This window comes from Osmia bicornis, chromosome 6, assembly GCF_907164935.1.
Source record: "Osmia bicornis bicornis chromosome 6, iOsmBic2.1, whole genome shotgun sequence".
Taxonomy (NCBI): domain Eukaryota; kingdom Metazoa; phylum Arthropoda; class Insecta; order Hymenoptera; family Megachilidae; genus Osmia; species Osmia bicornis.
In genome coordinates, this window is record NC_060221.1 from 6,429,999 (window position 1) to 6,457,280 (window position 27,282).

The 27,282-nt window shown below is 44.3% G+C and overlaps 1 long non-coding RNA gene across 1 annotated transcript in view; it reads left to right on the plus strand.

Annotated features, from left to right (window-relative positions):
- Positions 1–236: 236 nt before the first annotated feature.
- The window catches only part of LOC123987859, a 140,734-nt gene continuing 113,688 nt past the window's right edge, over positions 237–27,282 (plus strand). Inside the window, exon 1 of the long non-coding RNA XR_006829498.1 lies at positions 237–674. This is a non-coding gene — a long non-coding RNA (uncharacterized LOC123987859). The remainder of the gene's footprint in view (positions 675–27,282) is intronic.

Here is a 27,282-nt window from a genome sequence, read left to right on the forward strand (position 1 = left end):
AGGGGAAACGTTATTTTCAAATCAGTAGCAAAAATGATTAATTTCAGAGTTATTAAGGGAACTTGTACATTAGATTTCTAACTTTCAACCAGACTTCGTCCCATCTGTGTTTATAAAGTCGAGCAGCAGTCGCGCATACCGAGGATACATGTAAACAGTTTTCGAATATCGTGAAGGTGTTTTTCGAAACACGGTACATGCCTTATCGTGCTCAGTGTGTATTCGGACGTCGGATCGCGAGCATCGTCACGTTCGTTAAATCGGTTATCATACGGTAGGTGTTCGCGATTGGAATTTCGTTTTATTTGTACGCGTTGTACAAACACACACGCGCGTGTGTGTATGTGTGTGTCAGTTGTGCGTGTCACGATCGTGCATCAGCAGATGACACTTACCGCCCTGGTCACGCACAAACTATATTCGTCTCACCGTCACAGGGGCACACACGGACCTGAAGTGACCGGCGGTCAGTTTGATGGTGTAACGAGGCTCGTGATGTGACAACACACAGCCAACGAACGAACCGTGGCAGCAGGAGTCGACCGAGGGTGAAGACACTTCAGGGTCAGACATCTGCGCATCGATATGAGGACCTCGTATACAGCTCGCAACGGCTCATACTTATGTTACGCTTAACTGGCAGCACGGCTTAGCTACCGCTTCTTGGCACTCAGGTAAGTCCGTGATATTTTTTACAATACACGTACGCTCGTATTAATTGGTAATTGCGGAAGCTGTTCGATGAACGATCTAGCTTTGATCTAGGGTTGTTGGGTGGCGAGCGTTTTAACTGCTTCTCGCGTGCGTTCTATCGCGAAGGACACAGTACAGATTCGTGCTCTGCCATTCAGCATGTTTTTACAGGAAGTAATTTATGATTTGTTTTTAACCCTTTGACTACTGAGGATTCTAGGCTTGAATGTTCTGTGAGTACGAAATAAGAATCAAGTTATTCATTTCTCAGTTTATTTTTTCATTTGTTTTTCTTTTTCACTGTTTTGTCATATCATTATAATGTGATACTATATGGTGTGTAATTAGTAATATGCGTTGATAACTTTTATTTAATTATGATTAGTATATACAAGAAATAATCTATGGATATGCGTCCATAGTCTGCACCGATAGCTTTCATCGGGTGCATATGTGCGTCCATAACAGTCAAAGGGTTAATGAATTTGTATAATAGTAAGTTTAAACGTTAGATTATACGTATCTACCGTTTTGCTTCATCAAATCGTATTAGACTGTCTACATTTCGAAATCGGCCATTTGATATGCAGTAACCTGATAAAATTGACTCTGCGTTCAACTATTTCTTATGTTTTTTAAGTTTTAATTGAGGAAGGGCGTGGTTCGAGATTCATATCATTAAACCCGCCCAAGACACAAAACTGAAATAACTCGGTTGATCACGGTTACAAGAAACATCGTAGACAAACGGCGAACATTACAGCATTATCTAACAACCCCGTCAAGAATATATTAAGAGATCTGTTTCTGTTTCGTAAGCGGTTGTTTCGAAACCGGTACTATAAAACACGAGAAAAGATCGAACACGGCTTCGAAAAGTTGAATATCTTTTATTTATTCTTTTTATTTTTCGTTAATGGAGTCGCGGGAGCAACACGACCGCGGGAGGAAATTGTGTGGAGGTAGACGCATTGTCATCCGCGAAGCGGTAAGAGAGTATGCGAGCCGCGATATGCAGACTCGCATCGCGTCTAGAACCCATAGTTAAGAGTTAGAAGCCCACACGGTAGCGAACATTGTTATTCAAATCAGGCATTGTCTCCCGGCCGGCAGATGCTAATTTTTCGGTCTCCGCTTATTACACGCTCGGCCGTTTCTAATGCGTTCGGATGTAGAGCGAACGCGACCGGCTCGCGTAACGAATCGCCAGGGTACGTTCTCTCGTTCGATCGAGTCCGTAATCGCGCCGGATACTTGTCGACGCCTCGCGTTTTTCCGATACTGTGGCCGCGCTTCCCACGTAATTATGACGTTCGAATTTTAATCGAAAACAAAGGAATCGTTCGTTACGACCAGTTACACCTCGCTCGACTTTCTCCCGAGACTTTAGTCACGAGTCCCCTCGGTTCGTTACTCCGTTTCGTGAACTTGGAATCGATATTCGGATCGCGTTCGTGGCAATGGCGTTGTTTATCGCCGTTTCGTACGACCGCGTGCCGAATTTCTGAACGAACCCCGGGCGAAATAGTTCGCCGCTGATTCGTCCGAACGGCGAGGTTACGCTCGTAAAAATCTGACATTTCGTGATTGGTTTGTTTAAATCGTCCAACCTCATGGATGGTGTTCCATAATACACATACGTTAAGAATTAGAGCACTTTTATTTTTATGTGTCTTGAGTATGCAATAAGTGATCGATGGTTAAGAATTAAAGTATTCGACTAACTGACCTACAAGCAACAGCCACGGAGAATATTAAATTTAGGAACAGGAAATTGGTCAACAGACCGTGTTGATTAATCGAGCACCTAACAAACGGGATTAGAATTTAAATCCTCTATTTATTCTTTCTTCTGTGAATTCGACACGTATCTTATCACTTGCAGGCAGTCGAGTTTCGATAGAACTTCATTTATCCCAACGAATAATTACTCATTGTCAAAGTCTCATTAATTAATAGTCAAAATATCATCGCACTTGCAATTGACTAAAGAACATTGCCCCAGCTTACTTATATCAAAACACTATTGTTATTCCACCACTAGAAGCAATAACTGTTACATGTGACTGATTGCTCGCACACGAACAAAATTATCTATTTTATCCAACTCTTTTTTTTTCACAACACGTCCATCTAAAATGGCACCTCATAATCATCGAGACGAATTGTGAAATAAAAAGGATGGAGATATGCTTCGATGCGAGCGAAGAAACTTCGAATCTTTCGTTAGCATCCATCGATTGCACTCGATCGTTCGGATTCGATCCGCGGGCGGAACGGTGGCGCCGATCGTGCTGGTACGTACGTGTCAAGCGTAACGCGCTTCGCCGCTGCGGGATATTTTCGAAGGCGAACGATAGAGACATAAAGAAGAGACGTGCGACATCCTGCCCCGCGGGCGGGCATTGGCGAGGTATAAATCATCCGCGCGAGGGATTGCATTTCAATGCCCCGGGCTGGATAAGTAGCGGACGCGCGAGAGCGCGCCAGACCGCCGATACACGACGAGTCGAGCTTTTATTCATCGTGCGCAACGACGCTGCCACCGACGCGCCGCAGCGCGTCGGAGAAGTGCATCCCTCGTTACAGATGCAGGGAACGCGTATCCGGCAAGCCTCCGTACCAGGACGCCGCTTAGGAGGGCCGACTCTTGCTAACCCGAACCAGCAAAACTTACCTTTTTTTCTTCTTTACTCATTTTCCTGTCTTCCTGTCCGTCACCTTGCTGATTCATACGAAAATCAGTGCAAAAGAAAATTATTTCAAAATTAGCGAATTCTTTCTACAAAAATAATTCTCTGCAATATAAATCACAACGAAAGAGTTAGAAATCATAATAATTTTTCTTATTCATCGAGACTCATTGTTTGGTACTCAAGAAGGAAACAGAGTTATTGCAAGAAATTTGCAAATGAACAGTATTGTTGAGCTAAAAATAATAAGATGTCTTTGGTCTAGAAATAATTACATTTTTCAGTTTTAAAAGGACCCATGATAATTAAGAACATATTCTAACAAAAAATATATCCTGAGCTGTGGTGCAAAATTTTTTTTCTCAGACTGGTAGCGAACGTGTTAATGAAAGGCAAATCCACCGTTTCGAGCGCATTTTTCTGAAATTCCTCGCCGGAAAGCGAGACAAGGCGGTGCATATCTGGAATCGCGTGTAAACGCGCGAAACAACGCGGTGCACTGCACATACTCAGTCGAGTGCACACGATTCATGCAAGCACGAGAGAAGCCGTCGATGCGTATCCAGCTATCCACGTGCCAGGCGTTGCGTGCGACACGCCCAGTGCGTGGCTCGTACCTCACGCACATACGTGCCTCGCGAACCGAGATTTATGCCATTGGCCGCGAACCACGCCGCTCGTTTATCGGCCGTTCCACACACGCGCCCGGATCCGACCAACGAATCAGCTGTAATCGCACCTCGTCGCGATCTCCCGGTCCACTGATCTCGAAAGACATCATCCTCGGTGATGGATGATTCGTCCATTCGGGCGAAACCGAGAAGACTTTCAATTTCGCGAAGAATGTCAGAAATTATGGCTACCGATGGCATTTGATCAGTATTAGGGATGACACTTGGGAATTTCAGCATTAGCCCTTGGACGGCGGACCATGGAGACAGCTCCAATCTTAATTTTTTAAATTCTGCACTGTTTCTTGAAAAATTCAAACTCTTTCGTTTAAAAATTATTAATTTAATTTTAGGTTGATACTATCTTTGAACGTTGATGATTTTACTTATTTTGCTATCCACGGAGAAACCAATGGAAATATGCTTACATCACTTTTGCCAAAAGGAGAATGATGCTCAAGCATTCGAGATGCGGTGTTAAATTAAATAGGCAAAAAATTGACTTACACCACTTTTGCATTAAACGACTCATATGTTTTGTAAATTTGGGACTCGATTGACACAGGCTCCGCTGTTCAAGGATTAATCTTAACATAACATAGTAGAGCTCTAGTTCAAAAATGGAGACTTTAAAAATATTTAAAAATACCCCGATTGTTTGAGTCATGATCTCGAGTGTCAGGTAGAATTCGAAAGATCGCGAATAGAATTATCGAGGATTTCCTCTCGCCAACGTCCCTTTCCGTTGCTTATTGCCGTCGTCATTTCTTCATTGTAATGCGAGAGCGGACGTGTTCCGCGTTAGCAGGTCTCATTGCGCGCCAGAGATAATACATCACAGGCACCTGGTTAAGAGCGCAGCGCATAGAAGCGTGTACGAAGGGTGCGTAATGCAGCTCTCCGTGCCACGGGACGTGACCAGACGTAGAGCGTCCTGTGTCGATGAAGAAGAGGCAGTGCACGCGGATGAGTCAGTCTCTTAGAATGTACGGTGGCGTCGTGGCCGATGGTCGCACGGGAATACGAAACGAGCGTAGCTACATGAAAAAAAGAGGGATGTAGCGAAAGAAACGTACGAGCGCCGCTGTTTTACCGCTTTTGATACCACAATTTTCTTCGATTCGCGGATTTTTCATTTATTTTCTCGGTAAGCTTGAAACCTTGTAGAAAATTGGATTGACGGGTTAATCCTTGCATGGATAAGGAGATACTTGGGTATTTATTTGAGCTATAGGACACAGGAAATAAAGGAGGATAATTAAAATATAGCAGGGAAGAAACTTTCACTACGATCCACGATCGGTCAAAATGTTCGTCGATCGCGATCTTTTCGCGTGCGATTTTCCGGAAACATATCGCGGTCAACGAGTCGTCATTACGATGAGACAATATCGAGCAAGCGGACCGTGAAGGCGCGTTGGTTGAATTATTAGACGAGCAACGTAACCCAGATTCAGCCCTTGCTCGCGATACAAACGTTCCTCCGCACGCCTGGAAACGAACTTTTCAACCGGCTAATCGACTCAATTTCCGTGCCACGAAAAATCCCTCGTACGGATCGTGCGAACAGGCAATGATTAACGCGTACACCGTGAAATAACGAGCTAACCTGCTAACCTAACGCTACGTGTTTACTCTACCGAGCCAATTCGCTTTTGTAAAGATGAGAGTTCCCGTAATTCGCGTCAGCTGCTGCACGCTTCGGCTCGCGGCAAGCGTGGCCCGTTCTCTCTTTCACCATACCGGCGAACGCGAAATGGAAAAAATTCGAATTAGGATTACATCGGTTTCATCCCGCTGGTGGATCGTGTTCGGGTTAATTCACACGTGCCGGATAGCTGTTGGGCTCAGGTGTCGAAGGCAATACGATCTTGATAGCGACGCTCGGTTAGCCAGCCTCGTACCGATCGTTTTGGTTCGACGCTCTTTTTCTCGGGCGAGAATTTTTCATCGCCATTATGTAAGGTAAATTGATGTTCGATCCTCGTTTGTAGCGCGTCGTTTAAAGAACCCATCGAACGATTTATTTGTTTTCGATCCTTTCTGTGCGCTAAAGCTCAGTACACACTTGGAGGTATCGTTTCAAACGATTCAATAATTTTGTTTAAAATTAACATAGATTTGAATACTTTCACCGTAAAGATGGCTATAACCATAGTTTTTTTTATTTCTAAGAACCTATGTCAAACTTTAGGTGTTTGCAAAAGGGTTAATTCAAGATCGAAAGCTTACATTTCAGTTAGAATTTCATAATTCTTTTTGACGAAGTCGGATATAACAATTTAATATCGCAGCGATTCGTGACGCGTTTGAAAGATCATCTTTTATTAATCGCGAAACGGGTATGGACTCGGTCGAACGAGTAGCTTCGAAAGACTTTTCTCTTTGCGGAAGAAATCGGCATCGATTTGCGCGCGGTAATAAATGAGTTCGCGCGAAAATCCGCGCAATAAATCGTCGGGTATCGATTATTTCAACGTGGGTATCACCGCTCCTATTATAGAGCGTCTATCTCACGTTTCGTAAGATCGTCCGCGTGGAATGTGCTAATTAGTTCGAGCGACGACCTCGCGCTCGTGCGTCACTCTCTCGCGCGGATTTAATTGCACGAGCATCGTAAGCGTGTACGCAGATTTAAAGGGAGAGAAAGAACGATGAAGAGGAGATGGAGAAAAAAAATGGTTATTCGTTAATTAACGAATGTATCGATCTTCGTTAGAGCGGCCAGGCTGATAGCTCGATCTCAAACGTGTCGACCCTGGCACCTCACCACGCACGGCTCAACGCGGATTCGATTTCGTAATCGACATCTTGAACTTTTACGCGAAGATACACGTTCTCCGGTCGCAGAAATGAAAATAAGGCGATAATACCTTTCGTGATCCTTCGTGTTGCACTTTCTCGCAATCTTCCCGCTTCTGTCACCTTTGTCTCTATTCCTTATTACTCTTTCCTTTCATTTTTCTCTTCTTCCTTCGAAAATGTTGCAATGAAAACATGGTTTTATTAGACACCGAGTAACTGTTGATTAATCCTTGTCAATCGTGTTTGATTCTGTAATTTAATCCCCTGTACACGTGTGTAACTTTGATATAACGTATCTGTCAGCTTATCTGTCATAAATTCCAAATTTTCTTCCTTGTCATTCAAAATCGAGACTCGCATGTAACAAGTCAATTACAAAGTAACAGGATAAATTTTGTGTCTTAATCGTCCGTTCGTCAAAAGCGCTTAATCATTCGTTTTTGCAAACGTAGAAAATTCGAGTTGTATAGGTGAAACAAGGATCAGGATACGTGTTCTCCAGGACACTAGACGTCGAGATTGGTGGTACTCAATTAAAGACGTTCTCGAGCTGTTCGCAGCAAGATTGGATTAGGATTCTAAATGGCTTCCTCCCACGGTTCGTATTTGCTCTCTTAACCCGCGAACGCGTGATGCTGCTCTTTTTTGATTATTTTTTTTTTTCGTTGTTACGCGTTAGATTCGTGGTATTCATTATGGAGGCGCGCAATTAACTAGCCGTAGAAATTGGAGGCGCGAGACCGGGCGAAAATGAAATGTAAATACAAATGTGTCGCATTACGACGAAGTCGTGTATAATTGCCCACGAAGCGAGCTCTCGAAGTCAATGAATTTCGCCTCGATGACGCGCATGTATATTCAGGACCGTTTATGCAAAGCGACGTCAATAAATATGCAACGATGTAAATGTCAGATATTTGTAGCGCGTTTATGGCCGTGCCACGACGATACTCACGGCCGGACGTTCGTTATATTTCCGAATTAAGGGGGATAATTATTTAGGTGGGTGCTCGGTTATCTATGTAAACGCCTCGATTCGCATTTTAAACGCCGCGCAGAGACCGGAAACCTATTAATAGACCAGCGGTTATTGACTGCAAACTAATTAACAAGCCTTTGATCGTTTCTGATTCATCTATAACTGAATCAGGAACTAGTAGGTAGATAAGGTGTCGATACTCCTCGTTTTTAAAATAAAAAATCTTATCTGGTCATTAAAGCACATTTCAGAGATCTAGGTAAAAATAGACTTGGCTCCTGCCATTCGAAAATGAATAATTTTATTTTAAATTAAAAAGAAATAATCGTAGTAGAAAATATTTAAATAGTATTTTATTTGAAATATCAATTCGATAAACATATAAGAACGGTATTTGAATTCATTTGCGAGCAGCGATGATCGTTCTTTGCCCCGTTCCACTCGTCTCGTTTGCTCTTCAAAGCCGGCTCATCAAGAGGATCCGTCTGTTCGCAGACAGGCAGCTACACGCCACCGTGGACGTAATGTAAATTCAAATTTATTCCCACTGCCATTTGCGCGGGACGGTTCATTAGCACGATCCGCGGCGAACAACGCGCCTTTAACTGCCATGAACGGTTCGCCGCGGCGATAATTTAATTATTACGTTAGATTTGCTAATTCCTCGTGAGGGGGTGGTACCGGTTCGCGAGACCGCTTTTTCCTGGGGGTGGTTTAAATAATGAGCAGCAAGCTCCTCCTATCTTCGCTTGAATTCATTTTCGAGCACCGAAGGGCTGGCAGCGTTCGCCGTTAAAATCATTTAAAATCTTCTTATGGGAATTTGAAAAAATCAGAAACCGTTCGGATGTTTATGAAGAACAATGGATACGTGAGAGTAGCCGGAGTACTTATGTATGTAGGTGCGAACGGAGCACGGTTGAAACACGATTCCTGGTGTTCCTCAGAACGAACGGGTATATCGTAACAGCACGATACAGAACTCGAGGCGTGCTCGCGTCTCGCGCGGAATATATATATCGTTATTTCATAATGGCCGCGGGTGGTGCGCTCGTCGCATATCATCGGGGCAAGTTACGAAAGCAAACGCTTCGACACGATCCGTAACAGCCTGGTTACCATTAGATTGGACGCCAGCCATGAGTCAACCAGGCGAAACGGAGGGTAACAGGAGGGCAAAAATTTATTGTAACGTAGGTAGATGGACTGATTAATGACAAGATAGATATCAGTTTCCAAGCCTTGCTCCTGAACTATTCCGACTACGTTTGATTTATTTTTTCCGCGATACTATAATAGGAAATAGTTAAAATTTTGCGTGAAACATATCCTGATTCTAATTTCGTCAGTTTCGAAACAATAAGTAAGAGGGATCTTTGATATCTATAAGGAAGCATAATACTAAAAGAAGGTTTACCGAAGGAAATAATTTTAAATGCCTGTGTCCATATAAAATAAAGTGGATTTTTTATTAGAGTGTACTGCCCATAATGAAAGGGTTAATGGTCCTTGGACGATTCTATCGAAATCGCTGATATGGATCAGAAGTTATCGTTAGCAACAATTGCGAGCTGTGATTTTGCAACAACGGACATCACTTTTCCCGCGACACAATTTACAATACCGAATCAAAGCAAATTGCTGTGCGTACCGCTCGGCCGGCTCGCTCTCGCATGCGTGCGGCTTACAAATGCCCGGCGATGGCTCCCAATTACGTAAGATTATGACATCTGTGACACAATCGTGTACACGCGTGTGTGTAACGCCCTCCTTCCGTGACGGTCGTCCATCGACTCTGTTCTTCTCTCTTTCTCTCCTTCTGGCACAACGTTTTTCTCCCGCAACTTTTCAACTTTTCCAGCACACGACTAATTGCCACCCGCGGTGGCACTCGCGTTTTTTTTCTCTATCGCGACCGTGTTTCACTGTCACCGTTCGCACACTTATTTGCGTGTCATCTCGTTCGGTGCATCCTCCGCGTCGCTCGTAACGTATTGTTCCATTGTGTCCCCTTTCGACTCTAATCTTCCGGTCGTTTGCTCGCCTCTCGAATCGACCGTTTGTGAAATTCCTTGGCGAAGAAAAGCGTAATTAGATACACGAAATCGTGGGAGGCTCTTCGGTCCGATTCGAAATTTGAATATTTGAATAACTCTGAATTTTTCAGGCACAATTTCGATATACATATAGGTACGAAATCGATTAGAAAATATAAGAAAAGCCAGGAAACTTTTGTTCCGCTTTGCTGCGTCCGGTCGAGCGCGATGCCGCTTTGACAGGCGTTAAAATCGCTCGAGAGCGTGACGTTCGAATGCACCAGATGCGCATCGCGTGCACTGGGCGTTCATGATTGCAAATTGCGGGAAACATTCGAAAGCATCCGGGGCTGTCGCGGTGGCCGGCGTCGTTCGGTTGATTTTTCTTGCACGCTGTCGAAGCAGTGACGCGGAAAGTGCCGTCTTACTTCACCTCTAATTAAGCTGGTGTAACTTTAAAGGATTTTTACCGCGATCTTTGGGCCTTCCGAGCGGATTATGCAAGGCGAATCGTTCGCCAGTTCGTATAACATCGATTGGATTCCCTTTCTATCTTATTACAATCGCCAGAAAAAGTTGGAACGTATCTAGACAAATTGCTGTTCCAGATTTTTTCAACGAAATTATCGGTCTCGGATGAGACGCGTACACTTGATTGGAAATTGATGATTATTGATGCGAGGGTAGTTAGTTTGAAATTCAGTATTCTATCGAATTTAAATTCAGCCATTTTGATTATAGACTTGGTATTCATTTCATTTCAGTTAAGTCAGTTTCTTCATCCTAAAAATTATTATTTATTCCTTATAGATTGCTTCGGTTAGGTAATCGAATTTTACTGGAATTAATCTTGTATAAAGTTTATCAAGCATAGTTTCATAAGAATTTCATTAAAATTCAGGTTACGTAATTTAACCGCGTTGTTAGTTTTTTACATTTATATTACATCGAACGTTTGAGGAAATCGAAGCGAAGTAACAGAAGTGTAGCTGATAGGGTTTCGGTTTAGCGAATCCGAAGATACCTGTTCGCGAAGCGTGTGAACGAATGGTTGATTTCAGTGTTCAAAAATTAGCACGTCTTCCCTCCCCTCGTAGCCCCGTTTCCGAGTTATTAATCGTCGGACTGAGAGAAATGAACGTTTGCCCCGGCTACATCTCGCAACGAATCCGCAACCGACGTAATTGGATTCGAGCTTAATACATTTATAATGCAAAGTTATTAACCTAACTAACGTATGATCGCTGCAATTACGTAGTTGTGGGTTTTACCGGCTTAACGAGCGATCTTGAGAAACTGTGTTGCCCTGACGAAAGCTACCATTGACTTGGGATGGTCGTCGATGTTTGCGAACGGGTATCGCTTCTTCTTATCGAATACTAAAAAAAACACAACGGTTTATGTTTTAAGATGTTCTTTAAAATAGCTGCTATTCTCTTTCTATCTCGCCTCGTCAGTAGGATTCATTGCGCAAAGTGCCCGCAGAAATTCAGTTATTCTGATTATGGAATAATTTATGCAAGTCGAGTTGCTCGATGTTTCGATCATATGTGTCATTGTAGCTTTAAAATCATTGAAAAAAAAATGTGTTGATTATTATATTTCTTATTTTGATTTGATTATAGAAAGTAAGAGAGAGAGAAAGATCTGTTTAAAGTTTGGAAAATAAAATCGTTTAAAAAATAATGCAATCGTTAATTGCACGCGCATTATTTGCACTTAAAAAAATCTAAGGGCCTACCGATGTAGTGCTCTTCGAACCATTTATCTTTCTCCTTTGGCATTTTTTCATGAATGCGTTAATAACAGAGTTATCACCTGAAACAGTTGCGTGGCTCACCCTGTATATATTGTGGTGACAGTCAGGGATGACCGACACAGCATTCATTGTGTTAAATGGAAGAAATAAAAGAGCCGATCGGTAGGCAGCGAAACAAAGAATATGATTTCGTTTTCATATTCCGGGGGCGGGCGTGGCGACGAGCATGGCAATGAGCTTAAGCAGCCTTACGGCCGGAAACGAGGGAGGCACACGCGCATCCGGCGATGCGAGACGTCTACGCAAGATACGATCCTCTCCACCTTGTTTCGTCGCGCGGGAAAAGTAAGATTTCTTTCTTAATCCCGTGGATTCGAACGATGACTCGTAGAACTTACCATCGACAGGGTAAAAAATGAAACGTGGACCCCGTTTATCTTGTTTCATGGTCTCGAGCAAGCGTGAAAGCCATTTGCAGGTTCATTTTCCTCCGATGGTTTCGCTACATAGCGTGTGTCTATCTTTTCATAATACCGAGCTGCAATTTGCGAGTATACAACGTTTATGCAATAATAACGTATCAAAATATGCAAAATACAGAGGTGAAAATAATGAATGATCATTAAATCGATAAATTCTTTGATGAAATCTATTCTACATAAATTACTCGTCTTTTTCTTGATCGAACTTAAGACGGTTCGACGAAATGTAGATTTCGTTGTAAACACCGCGGAACACGAACGTTCACCGATCGATTCTCGCGTGAGGGGTGATTCACACCGATTCCTTCGACAAACAACTCGAGATCCGGATACGCCGGCAGAGGTGATTTCGTTATGTAACCCACAGAGAAAATACCGTGGTTCTTGCAATTAGGCTTACCAATAGGGGACTTACTTCGATCGCGTGCCACGACCAGGAACGATGCAACTCTTATTGCTACAATATAACAATTGCACGACCGTAGGACGCGTGTTGCAACTCCCTTGATACGTGTATCCGTTGCTTGAACTTTTCCAATCAGGCGTTTAACAAGGGTCTTCTTTTTCTCAGGGAGTAAGCGTTGCTTCATGCATCGAGATTTCGCACGAAAAGTTTCGATACTTTTGATCAGCTCTTAAGTTCAAAGCATACGAGGATATTTAATTTTATATAAATTCTATCTATTAAAAAAAAAAGAAGATTTCCTGAGAATCTAAATGTTCCTCATTATTTTCGAGCAAACGTTAGCTCTAAAAAGAATCCCAGAAGCCAGTGGTCCAAGAAATGATCGCGAACCCCCGAAAAGCAGCCTCTTCTTAAAATTCTCACGTCTTAGGGTAACGTCTAAGCCGAAGAAGAGGGTTCGTATTCTCGGCATTAAGAGTCAGTTCGTGGTGCAACCGGAGGTTCCAGCTACCGTGTACGCATAATATGTAAATGTATCGTCGTTCGGGCTACCAGAACGATTTGCACCGCGCAATCTGGCATTTAAGAGGCACGGTAACACGCTGACACGCGTTGCGATCGAGCACGATTTATCTGAGGATTGTCGCACGTCGAAAGCAGCGAGTATCGTGCATCACTTGGAACAACAGGACGAATTGGAGTGATAGATCTGCTCGTTCCGGTGAAATATGTACGCGAAGTAGCGTGTGCTTCGCACGCAGCGGATAACTGGTGACTTCTGGGAATCGCCACGTTGATACGCATGAAGCTTCCGTTCTCGTTGTTTCGGGGGAACGGTAGAAATTTGTCGAAATTCATTGAGATACATTTACACGGTTGCCAGAACGCTGATGAGCTTTTTATCTGTTTGTGAAAATTTGTAGACCGAATGGGGTGAATTAGGGTTTGGAATGCTTCATTTAAAATTTCTTCAGGGGTTCTTTATAATAATGTGTACGAGAAAAAAATATAAAATTTCAATTTTGCACTTTTAACCTATTTGCTACCACGATCCCCAAATGGAGATTTGAATATATATATATATTTTTTATCATTTGCAATAGGATTATATTGAATAAAAATATCAAAAATAAAAATTTGGCAGTTAATGAGTGAGTCTCATATAACAACGTATCATTCAATATCGACTGTTTTGATTAATTCATAAAAAATTACTCGTATGATAGAATTAACCATCCCTATTGAAACTCAAGGCTAATTGTCCGACACCAAAACAATCTACGCCAACCGTCGTGAGACGAAGAAGAGGAAGAAACAGTGAGCAATACATTTCCAGCGCCGGCGGTGAATATTTAAATTCGAGTATCGTTATGCGCTTCGTGGCGCCAGCCTCTCTAAACGGTGGTGTTGTCTCGACCCGTAAGAGATAGCTTGTGAGAGAAAAAAAGAACAAAGGGTTCCCCTTTTTAAGAAGCGTACGCAGCCACCTGTCACCGAGTCGAAAAAGCAAGACCAGTGGCAGTCTACCGGTAACGATTCCTCGCCACCAGGTCTGCGGGTTATTCTTCTTTTTTCGTTCCTCCCTTCTACGCCTATACGTCTCATCCCGTTCACCAGGTTTTCTCGTCGCATTCAGCGGAAATATTAAAATGCCCCGGCGAGTCCTGCACATGACAATAAGTTCTTCGCGGTCCGGACGTGCTCTGGATACCGGGTGTTTCGCTCTTAAACTACCATCCGCGTATACACGCAGACCGTCACGTCGTTCCGTCCTCGTTCGTTCCTTTTCCTCTCGCAACGGGCCATCTTACTCGACCATAATTCGTCGTCGGGGTGTCCCCGAGGATTTGAAATGCACGCGGTGCACATCCTGTCCGGGAAAATTCAAATGAGCCCGGCGTCGACGTACCGGAGATTTGGAAATCTGCTCGAGCCGCCACTTTCTGACGGATGGAATTGCGAGACAAGACCGGGAACCATTGGCGTAACTACCCTTATGCCACCAGAAATGATCGAAATAGGGAAAAAATCATTCGTCAATTATGAATAGAGAGAAATGTTAGAATTAATGAAACAAGCTGATATATATGTGATGGATATTTATTAAATTATAATTATCGTTGCAACGAATATTTATATATGAAAAAATTGTTTCAAGTACACGCGCGTACTTGGTGTCAACGCGCTTGTAGGCGCCAATCTAAGCGCGCGACACCAAATTTAATTTAATCGCAGCGACGTTTACATGAACGATGTACTTTACACGACGTCTGAAGTACAAAAAAATATTGAGAAAGATTGGTTCGTCAATGAATACAAAATTCAAATGACTCACGTCAGAAGAGCTACTTCATCGAAATTGACAAAGATCATTTGCGAATACCCCCTATATCCGCTTCGATCTTCGTCAAATTGTCTACAGGCTCTTCAGTTGATTACTCATTTCACATGTTTCGTTTTAAGCCAGCCATTTAACGCCGACGTTGTTGAATAAGTAATTCACCCAGCTAGGTACGTTGTACGGGAAAGAGGAATCCCGGTATTCGTCCTTTTCCTGAAAAGAAAATCTATTCAGCTTTTAGAGAAAGATAAGATCTATCAAAAGTACATCGTTTTTCTTAAAAGCTAAATAATTTAAACATTTGGAAAAACTACTGCTCTGTATTTCTTCAACAGAAAATGATCCCCTTTCAGATTATACCACAAAGTATCTTAAACACCTTATAAAACAATTTACAAATAGTTTATTTAGTGACTTTTGAAGTATCCACTTACCGGTGATTGAAGATCGATAATTTTTTGACTCTTTTTCCCGAAGTTCTGCACGCACAAAACTAATGCATTCGCTTCTTCAATTTTCGGATATTTGCAACTTTTCGATTTTATTTCAGACACCGCTTCTTCAATATCGTTCACTGTCTTCAGGCTGGCTTTGTTTGGTTTCATAAACACCGACGTTGGGCGTTGCAGTGATACGCCCTTCGTCAATGGTCGAACCCCTCTGCGATCGATAGAATTATAAATTTATTAAGAAATTCATTTTCTATGTACGCGACAGCCATTTTCATACGATACGTACCCGTTTTGTACATGTTGTCGTACGCAAACTGCTGCCAGAAGACACAGTGCGTACATCGGATTATTCACGCAATGTAGTTGCATAATAAATCTCTTGGAATTTCGGGGATCAGAGACTGGAACTCTGACGAATTTCGATAAATTTACTTAGAATTTTTGGCCGAAATATCCACGTAGCCAAATGTTGACTCCTATTCTTCTGTTTAAAAAAGGACGACTATCGTTGATCGATCGATCAACTTCGATCACGCTCGATTCTTTGCATCTTGTGCGCCATCTTTTGCGCAAACAAGAAAGATTCAAAATTATATAATTTTACATGTTTTACCCTTCGTCGACTTCTGGATTCGTTCCTATGAGAAAATGTTTTTGTAATTTTTTATTATTTTATTGTAAATGGAAGAAAATGGAGCTGCTATTCGTTTCGTAACTTCGATTGATATTAAAACAATGTCAATGGGAAGGGTGAAGCCGGTGTTAATGACAATGGAAAACCAGGTTAGACGACTTTTAACAAGTTCCGCGATTACAGCTATACAGGGAGCGATTACACGAAACGTTCGATTATTATTGTGTTTCACGTGTTTAACGTCGTTTCGCGCCTTTCACTTTTCCCTCGTTCCGAATGCCAGTCTCAAGTTCAATATCTTTTTTACCTCTTTGTTCGACTACTAATATCCACAGGTATTAACCTTAATTTAACATTAATAACAAAGAACAGTGGTACGGGTCGCAGCCGCAAATTTGATCCGTTCAACCCCTTCAATGCTAAAAAGTGATCCCAGTCAGCCATCGTTAAATGTTCAATTATTTATAGATCTTGTCCTTAATAAGCGTACGATTACAGTAGTTTAAGGTGTTAACATTTGAACATCCAGATCTTCCCAAACTTATTCTTTATTACATTTTACAAGCTTATAATTTCCGTGCGATGTTGTTTCTTCTAGTAAACGCTCGAGCCATGCTCCTTGAGTAGAAAGATTATGAGGATCATCAAGGAATCGTAGACACGAAGCATCATATTGTTACGAATTTCATTTGATGCGTTAATAATTCTACGTTGCATCTCTTTGAATTACTACTTTGCACAGGTTCATGAGCTTGTTAATATACAAGGATGATAAAACTTTGAACTGTTACAAGTTCCCTGCGATTCTCCTTGAAATATTTTATAAGCACTTGACCCTTGATGCAACTGCACTCGATGCATCCGTTATCCATTTATTAAAAGTATGAATTTTCAAGCGAAAAATTTCTAATCCTTTAGAAACAATGTTTTCCAAATTACATACATATCAGTAAAATATTTTGCAATTCTTGAAAGGATGATGGATGTTAAAAAATGACCATCAGCATCGAATCTCTTCCCATCAAAGCGACTTCCGTTTCTCCTATCTCTGTTGCCGATCTCTTTCGATCCTCGTAACAGCGGGGAAATATTAAAATTTGCCAGGACCGTAATCGTAATAAGTTATTCTTTCAAGAATCCTGACGTTATCGCGGTACGATCTCGGGGCGACCGATCCCCGTTAGTTTCCATTCTATCGTCCATTTCGTGCGACAAAGATGGCACAGGCAGCAGCTCCTGGCGTGCAAGAAGGGTCCGTTTTGAAAGCGTCGGTCAGCATCTCGGCTGCCGGCGCGAGATCGTGAGAAGTACTCTAGATCAGCGAGCAGGATCTACCCAGGTACATATCGCGGGGCTGTTAGAGTCAGATCGCTAACAAAGTGAGGATCAAATAATAACACGTTAGGATCGCGCTGGCCGAAGATAGATGGCGCACGGTGTGAGTGAATAATTTGATAATGGCGGCGGCAGGAGCGACGCCAGCGAGCGTAGCAACGCTTGGTACATTCCGCCCCCGCCGCCTCCTTCTAGGATCGAGGACGAGAAGACCGGTCGAAGAGGGAAGATGATCTGCGATCGTTGCTCGAGATCTAGCGCTCGTTTCCTCTTTCTCGCGCTTCGCTTGTATCTCGCTCGCCTCTTAAGCCGACACCGTCTTATTTTCTTCCTTCCACCATCTCGTCCCACTCTCGATCTTGAAAGATCATGCCGCGAGATCACGGGGCTGTTCGTGATATACCCACCGCGCACGGTTTATCCGCGTACCACGAGAGATCGCCTTTTCTTGCCCCGTGTAAAGGGATATTCCGGTGTTTTCGGGATTTTTGCAGACGACCTTAATGGCGGATGATTGTGTGCCAAAGGTAACCCCAGGTGAAAATGAGCCGTCCAAGCGAGATCGTTCTGTGTAAGCCTCTAACCCTTGAACGGTAACCGGCCGATCCGTCGATCGAACGTATTTTTCGTCCCTCCTCTCCCTCTCATGGTCCACCTTAGGGAGATCTTTCAGAGATGGCTGTTCGCCGCGATCACGAGGTGTCTGCAATTTTGTAGCACTTTGGAGCGCAATAAAGCCCCCCTTCTGCAGAGTAGACTTCAACCTACTCGAGTTTCCTTTCCGCGGGAATTTTTATTAGCCACCGCTGCTTCGCAAAATTGCACGAATCAAAGTAGATATTGAACGTCGAAGGTTGAACGTCAAAATCAGGTACCCCTTTGAATAGTTCAGTTATCGATGTATGATTCTTCGAAGAGTTTGATCGCGATTGGAAATTTTGCGATTATATAAAAATCATAGGAAGGATCCTCGTCGATTTTCTGCCGACAACCGCGTAATTTACGCCCGCGAGCGGAACAGCGCACAATTACCCGTATTTATACCGTCCGGACGGCTCTAATTGCCTTGTGTAATTCTCATAATCGTAAATACACGCGTCAAAAGGTGTTGAAACCGCAGCACGCCTGGAGGAGCCCAGGGCTCGATAAATAAATCACGGACATAGCCGGGGCAGATACGTAATCTAATTCCGCGATACGAGTAGCGAGAGGCTCGAGCCGGGTCGAGAGCGGAGGAGGCCCGGCAGCCTCTTTCTCCAGCTGATGGAGACAGATAGTTTATGCAGAAGACGTTGAACCTAACATTTCAGGGATCAAGGTGATACCTACCGGGTTTGCTTGAAATGGCATCACAGAAACGTTCGCTCTCTTCTCTCTTCTCGCTCTCGTCTCACGATCGGAACGGCTGATTTCGCGTTAACGCGCGGCCGCGATTATTTCGCGGAGTCACGTTAACTTGATGCTCGTTCGACGATAATGAGTCTTTCTATCTACTCTACGGTTTGCTCTCGGTGAATCATAGAGAGGCGCACGTAACGCGTGGACGTGTTCGGAGTCTCGACGTTTTGAACAGATTTTTCAACGGGAAGCCTGTGGGAAAGTATTCAAAATAGTCGGCGCTTGATCGAGAGCACGATTATATGCATTGTTTCGAATGGAAGCTGTCCAAGTGCTTTTGTAACATTACACCTCCGTAAATTCTCGAAAGATGACTTTCGAGCATACTCGACGATGGAATCGAATGAATAGGGATTTCCTAACATTAATGGCCTGCCGAGAGGCGTTGGATCTCGAGGAAGAAGTTGTTCTTGCCGCTTGGCACGGCTCGTGACCGTCGCTAATAACAATGAACACCTTGTAACCGCTCGAACCTGAGACAGGGCCGTATCAATGGTTAACTTGGTTTCGTTTCTTACGATGTTAATCGACATTGGTATACTTTAGGGGCCATCTTTACGCGAAGGTCGTCGAATTAAGATTCTGCCTTTAGTCGGACCAAGGACTCGATCCGAAATCCTAATTCATTTGCACATGGTAACTCTTGACAACCGAGGACAGGCATTTTTAAAATTGCTACTTTGTATTTGTTTATAAATATTCGATGAATTATGAAATGAAATTATTCGAAATTCCTTTCGCGTTACGCGAGGTTACGCAAGCGGGCCACTTGTATAAACGGGTACTGCCAAATTTTCGCTTGCATCCGTCCTTCGGTTTCGAGGGCAAATGTGTCGCACGGCCGATTTTCATTAGCCGGATTTCACCGTGCGGGATCGCGTTCCATTCTAATCGATCTTCGGTTACGGCCAGAGGCATCGACAAAAGCCTCCCGCTTAATTCTAAAACGTTTCTAACGATCTCTCTGCTTGATATTCCGGCGACGAGCGCGAAATGGTGGCTCCGAGTGGCGAGTGTCCGGTCGTTTGTCGAATTCGATCACGTAGCGTTTTAACGCTTTACATTGAACGCAGCGCGTGCTCTGTGTAGAACGTCGGGCCCGGTTTTACATGTCCGTGGATGATTGTGTTGAACGGCTGGCATAGGCGCGACAGTGTGCGAACGGTGAACGCGCGTGCGTACGCATAGAGACGAGAGGTGGGTGTCGAGTTGTAAAACAAAGTGCTTTCAACCAAGGGACGTTGCAACTATGCTCGAGAATTTATAGAAGACACACGTCGAGGACGATCGAAGGCGCAACCTTTCGGCGCCGCTCTCGGAAATTAACCGAGGCTGCTCAGGGCTTTATTGACACGTTGAGCGTCAGGTGAATGGTATCTGATACAATTCAGGCTTGCTATTCTATATAATATCCCTGCTACTCGCACCGTTCATTAGCGACGAGAATTTCGTGATCTGGCTTTCGTTTCTTAAAATTAATAGGTGAACGAGAAACTGAAAGAAACAGTGCGACTCTGTCAGTGTTGCGCTTTTTATCGCATCTAGGCATAGATTGCATTTTCGTGAACACCAGGTAGAATAAATTACTCGATACTTCAGCATTCGAGGGTGACATTTTTCGAGGTATCTCTGGTGAAGCATAATCAAATCGATCTAGAAATTTAATTGCACAACCATGGAACGTTCTAACGAGCAATCGTTGTCAAATCTTCCCGCGCTTGCGGTTGTTTATATTCTCCGAACGGTATGCAAATCGGCCGCGACCCGTGCCCCTAGAAAGCGTATAATTACCGCGCCGCGGTATTTTAACGATATGTTAATCGTGCAATCGGTGTCTCATTGTAATTAAATTAGTAACTGCCGCGTGATGGCGGTACGCAATGCCGACGACAGGCATCGCTTGGAATCCGTCGAAAAGAAATCGTCGAACCTGTCCGCTCGAACTTTCGACGTTCGTCCTGGTGGTATTTCGTGGCACGAAATCGACGCGGTTGTTGCACGCTTTCGATATGTCGAACGGAGCGGTGGCCGACCTGCGCCCGTGAAAATCAATTGATATGTGTCACGATGCTCCGAAAGCTTCCTTGAAAACGCACCGGATGCGCGAAGGGGGTTCGTGGCCGACGGGCATTGTCTCCGGGGCTCCCTCTTTCATCCGACCGACATGTCGAATGCTGGATGCATATCAATTTATGCCCGATCTCAGAATTCACTCTCCGCGCCGGCAAGCCTCCTCTTCTTTCTCTCTTCCTTTCTCCTCCCTTTTCGTACTCGCGGCGGCGCCTCCGCGACGTCCGGCCAGGCATTTCCTTTCGATATCACGTATGTTCTTACGATTCCCCGTCTACCGTCCCCCGCGTCGCAAGTAAATCGGTTCTACAGATTCCTGGAACGAAAATATCGTTTGAACCGCCCCGCGACGTTTCTGCGCGTAGGTACACGCCCATCGGCGAGTTTTCACGATTCGCGAAGGTAGGAATAGTAAATTGGAAAAACCGCTCGTGAATGATGTACGATTGATTAATCTCTCGGTGGATAATAATGGAGCAAGAAGGTGGCTCCGACTTGCTCGGATATCGCGGAGATTTCGAGGGGTGAAGGGATGACGCGACGGTGGATCCATCAGGCCGCCCCTGGCAGAGCCGGGACTCCATCAGTATGCGTGGGAGTCGGTGTTTCGAGGACCAGGAAGTGGGTGTTGCTGCACTCCATAATTCACCGGGCGTGTGCTGGTGCCCGAGCGTTCTGCCTCCGTGCTTATGCGGCGTCGAGGGCCGCGCAGCTCCTCCTGGTCCACGATTCAACCGGACGTATCCGCGATGAAGACGTTCCCGCTAACGTTTCAAGAGGCCACGCCGCGGAAAGATACAAATGCGGAGCCTTGCACGCTCGCGGTTATAACAGATCGTCTAAGTACAAAGTGCGTTCTTGTTCCATCGAGCTGGAGCATCGAGAACGGTCGGTACGGATTTACAAGATGACTGATTCATTCGTTTCATGCATCGTTCGAGATTTCTTTGTCGCGCGTGTATCGCGATCGCGCTTTTCCGCTCGCTCGTATAGCAGTCTCGTGCAAAATCGTCGGGCTAATTGGAAAAATAATCGAAGAGGAGGATCGCGATGCGAACGGCTCGGAGGCCAGCTGCCGAGGTCGATTCGACGCCGAATGATCCTTCCCCGTTCTATTCGTGATTTAAGTCGCCAGCGAAAAAGTGTTCCGGTAGATAACGACGCGTGGAAGAGAAGCAGGACACAGCTAGCGAGTTGGCGGGCTACGAAGCGGCGCACCGCGCCGCGGCGGCTATCTACGATCGTACCGGCAACCAATTACGTTTGCTGAACCGGAAAACGTCGGGTCGTATTCCATGGTGGAGCAGCCGGGGCCTCAAATTATAAATCAGACGATAACCCCTCGGCTCTATCGTTTTCCCTCTTCGTCTCTCTCGCGGCAGCTCGTCGCTAGCCGCGAGTCGAAGAAAGGAGAGAAAGAGAAAACGGCTCCGCGGCCAGTCGTGAGGGCTTTTAAGCTCGTACATCACCAACGTGGGTTACGCCTCTCGTATTTGCTTAGTCGTGCGCGATCAAGCGGGCGCGGATAAGCGCGCAGATGAAACAATTAATAATCCCCACGAAACACCAGCACCGTGGGCCAGATGTTTCTTCGTCGCGACTCGCTCCTTCTTCCTCTTCTTCGATCCCTCCCTCTCTGGCCTCTTCCGCCGCGCTTGTCGTGCTTTCAACCACTGCACTCGGCCACTCGAAACTCGATGAAAATGTCCGGATGAGAAGTACATTTCCGTGTATTCGTGCAACTTACTGCGTTACGCGTGAATGCATCGTTAAGAATTTTTTGGCTAGAATTATGCTGCCATTATCTTGCGTTAACATGGCGATTTGCGATGGTTATTAATAATGCTTGCGGGCAAAGTTGAAAGCTGAAATCATGCACCTGTTGTAATACACGATAAGGTGCACCTTTATACTTCTTAATTATTCGAAAATATAAATAATAATAATGAATGTAAAACATATATTGTAAAGCATGCGAGAGGAAAGCATAAGTCACGATAACAGCAGCCAGGAATACGATCGTTTTAGAAAATTGAGCGTAAGGATCGTTCCCGCGAGGACATAATAGCAGCTCGGCCAGGACATCAGGAATTGCAAGGTTGCGCGAACGAACACGCGATACCTCGGCCTGAAAAATGACGATACCGCGGGCTATATCTCAGCGTCTGCACGAGATATCTTAATTATCGGGCAAAAATTAATTACCGTAACGCCCACCGCGTCCGTGCAATGGAACGAAGGCGGCGGGGACTCCCGTAGGGCATTTGTGGGAGTAGAACACCGCTTACCTGCTTCGCTGTATACTGTGATACCGTGAAATTTTCGACTCCTCTTGAAATGATCCTTTCGCTTCTTCCAGTCCACCTATTATTTTTTACCGATACGTTTCTCACGCCCCATCTATCGCGGGCATTAAAGTTTTTCAATTAACCCTTGAACAGCGGAGCCTGGGTTAATCTAGATTCAAGAATATTAATCTAAAGTTAAATAAATGGAGAACAAAATTAAATTAAAATTACGCCTCTCTCCATGGTCCGCCCTCTGAGGGTTCAAATAATTGATACTCTTAAAACGGGAACAATTCCGTGGAAGTGAAACTTAACTCGAATTAGAAAGCACGACGGTGATAAATGATCCAATATAAAACGGTGGCCGAAAAGGAGACATCGATCGTTTTATCGTCACGATTGCCAATGAACCACCGACTCAACGAACTATTTCCTATCCCATTAACCGAAAGCCGCGTTCTTCCCATCACGGCAACAGTTCCGTGATATCTTCTTCTAATTACGGCGACGCGCTTTCCAATGGCTACGGGCGCATCTGTTATCGGGCATCGCGCGGAAACTCTGTAAATGCGGTGCTCATATTGAACCGATGATAAAATTCCGCCGATTGTGTCCTTTAGCGGCGATCGAGCGTGCTACCGCGTAGATACGTTTTCCAGATCGTTTTGCATTCCATTCGTATGCTCGTCTATGACCCGTATCTGGTTATATATCGATCGCTTGAAACGTACTGAGAGAATTATTATAGGCGGTGGTGCTCGTTTAACCCTTCGCTATTAACGTGAATTTACAGAACATTGTTATTAACGTCAGTTAATATTAATAATACCAATTATAATCCGTTAAAATTATAGCCGACATGTTAATAACGCTTCTTCCTTAATAACGCTTCTTCCTTAATAAAAATCGTTTATGTAGGTACCTAATATTCAAGCAAAGTATCGTAATACGCGAGACAGATAATTATAGTTTGATAATTATTAGCATATTTTGGTTACACGGGGGTTCGCGATGGTGCGTTAGTAACGAAGGGTAAATGCAAGGACGTGTATTCGTGGAAACGTATCAGCTAGGAACCCGCGCGAAAGCCTGGCGAGAGTAACACGAGTAATTTCAACGATGGAAACCTGGGCCTGGCTGCTCGCCACGGTCCCGGCTGCTTGGTGTGGGAGTCTCGGCCGTTTGGGTTCAAAGGTTCGCGATTATAACATTCCGGGCATGCCGTTTCGTGTGCATCAATTCGGTACGCCAGTTCCCTCTTTGCGGAGTTCACAGCCGCGGATCCGCTCGGCTCCCTTGGCTTTTCCCTCATTCCTCCTCTCAGCGCCCCTTTTCTTCGGATGCTCTACACACAGGATCGCACGCTCGCGGTTGTCGGTCGAGGAGGAGAAGCAGGGCGATCCTTTCCAGGAAGGACCTGTTATCCGGGAATCGGTAAACGCTTCATTTTCCCCGCTCTCTTTTCACCGTCGGTTCGTTTGCGCGCTATCCTCGCTTTATCCCACGTGTTGCGCGATCCGCGGGGTCAGCTTCTGGTTCTTCGTGATGGTTAAATACTCGAGGGGAGGCCGAATTGGACGTGCAGTTGCTGAAACGAACCGAGCTATCGTGGAAACGAAGTCGGGAGTATTGATTGCGATATACAGGGTGCATCATAATATGTGGGCAGAAGTTCATCGGTTGATCTTTTGTACAGAACATTTTATGAAGTACTCATCTAAGAATGTACATTCAATTTTTTTCAAGAAATTGAAAGGAGCAGAGGGAGAAAGGTTATGTCAGCGAGCTATTAGGCAAGAACGTGTTCAGTCATAGGAAGGTTTAATTGGTGAAAGGGTTACTGGAGTCGCCAGAGGTTATTATAGTTCGCTACAACTATTTCTTGCTTCTATTATGTTCGAACCAAATAATTCACAGTGTTCTGAAAATAGCCTCGACGATGTTTCATCAACGATTCGTTCTCGTTTCTCGTTTTCATCTAACGTTAGTGATTAACCTAGTTTTTTTAATTAGACACCACGAACCGTAAAAACCTTGCTCTTAGACTACAATCAATCAAATAATCAATTAGTTTAATAATCAATTTGGTAATTCTACAAAAAACAACTTTAAATTATTCCTTTAAGATTTATTGCAAAATTTCAGTAATAATTCTAATACGAAGAACAGAGTCTTCCTTCTAACTGTGGTCAGCTGATAAAATTTTCACGAGTGCCTTAAGTTCTCATCATTTTTCACGGATAATCTGCAATTATGTTAATTAGATCATTTCTTCGAACAACTGGCGCTCATCAATATCAAAGTCGGCTGTTTTTCATCGAATTTTTCCATGTCGATCGACGGTCAACGTGACCGACGTGGGTCGAGATTACAATAAGGTGACGTCAGTGAACGTGTAGCCGAGAAATAGGAACGCTGTAAACTAGATCACCATGGGATTTATAGCCTCTGTTGCTTTTTAACCAACGGCTTTATCGTTCCATTGTCCCGTCGCGTTTTGTCGGTCGAGTAATTTAAGTGGTCGAGCAGGAGGTCACCGGTCGCGGTCAAAGCGATCGCTGTTCCACCCGCGAACTTTACATCATCGTAAAATCGGGAAAACAAGGAAAAGTCACCCGTACACACTCTGCGGTTATCTCGTGATGGTTTCATGGTGTGAGTAAAGAATCATTAGAATCTTCTGGTTAGTATTTGATAAACTCCTCCCTTTTGAAAAATAAACATCACCCCCAACCACCCTCATATTTTCGTTTCTTTATCAGAAAAATAAAAGTCCTTTTCCTTTTCTTTTTGCAAAAATTCCATATCTTTGCTCTTGAAATTCATTTTAAAAAGACTGTGTCTGAAGAAGAAGAAAATGTGTCTGTCGCAAGTCGCTAACATAACTACTCAAAACGATCTCGAACGTCCTGAAACGAATCCTCGTCGGATCCTTTCTCCCTCCCGTGGTTGGTCAACGTGTCGACCGTTGGATGTTGCACGGTCCGCAATGATGGGCGCATAAATAACGCGGGAAATGGACGACAGCGACAAAGCTAGCGCTGATTTCGCTGGCAAAAGGGAACGGCGCGCGAGCGGCGACCAGCGAAACGGCCTACCGAGATGGATTTATGCCAGCGTCATTAGGGATTAATTATACGCCTTGTCAGCCAGCTGATGCCCGTTTCTAGCTGTTGGAGATGGGCTGCTCTGTTCGTGCCGTAGGATCGAAGACGAGAAGAAGCGTACAGCTTCTTCCCTCGGCGCTACGTTGCTGGTGCACGAAACCTCGTCCTATGATTTACGCCTCGCTTGTGAATATCGCGCGTGTAACTCGCCGCGGAACGCAGAACGATCCTGCGTTCGAGGTTTATGTTAACGTTCGACGAATCGTCGGGTGAACGAGCCCGCGTTCGTTTTCTAACGAATGCCTAGCGAATTTCATTGGGTGTACGCGAGAAGATAAACGATTGCCTTTACTCGGGATCAGGTGATATACGATGCGATCGAATGTGCTACCGCGCAATCCGCTTTTCAATCGTGTCTCGATAGAAAACGAGATTTTGTTCGTGTAAAAGAAGACTCTACGAGTGTGAGTTTAGACGGAGTATTTGTTAATTAGAAGAGAGATGAATCAATATGAATGGATCAGGTTTTATGATTTTTCAATCTCAGCTGATTTTATGATTTCTTCTTCGCAACATTCGATCAATTAATTATTTCTCCGGTTTTTAATAATTCGTTTGTGGGAATATCGAGAACAGATCCTCGTAGGTAACACGACTGAAGCCGGTGCATCGAATGACCGGATGTAAAGCGTTCGTTTAACCGGGTTGGAAAGATTATTATGCGTGCGTTTCGCTGGCCCATCAGATCCCAACGAAGCACATCGTCCGTTTTAGGACGACGTTAGGCAATTCGTGAAAAAGAGGGAAACGTGAAAGAGTAGGAGAGCGATGGGAGACGCAGGTCGAGCGACTGAAACGCACCCATAACCACCGTGCGCTCTAGACTCACGTACTTCCTTAATGCCGAATACGCCATCCGTTTTCTTGCCATATAAGTTTCTATCAAAAGGCTGGATCGTAATCCAGAAATCTCTCGCGTGACCCCATGGGAATACAGTCTCGGTGAAACTCACGCACGTCCTGCCGCTTCGCGAGCTGGTCAGACGCTTGAGAACGAACGAAATCGCTGTCTCGTTGACTCATCCTTTTATAAAACGAACGGATCTGTGCTCCTTTTCTTTATTTATTGCATT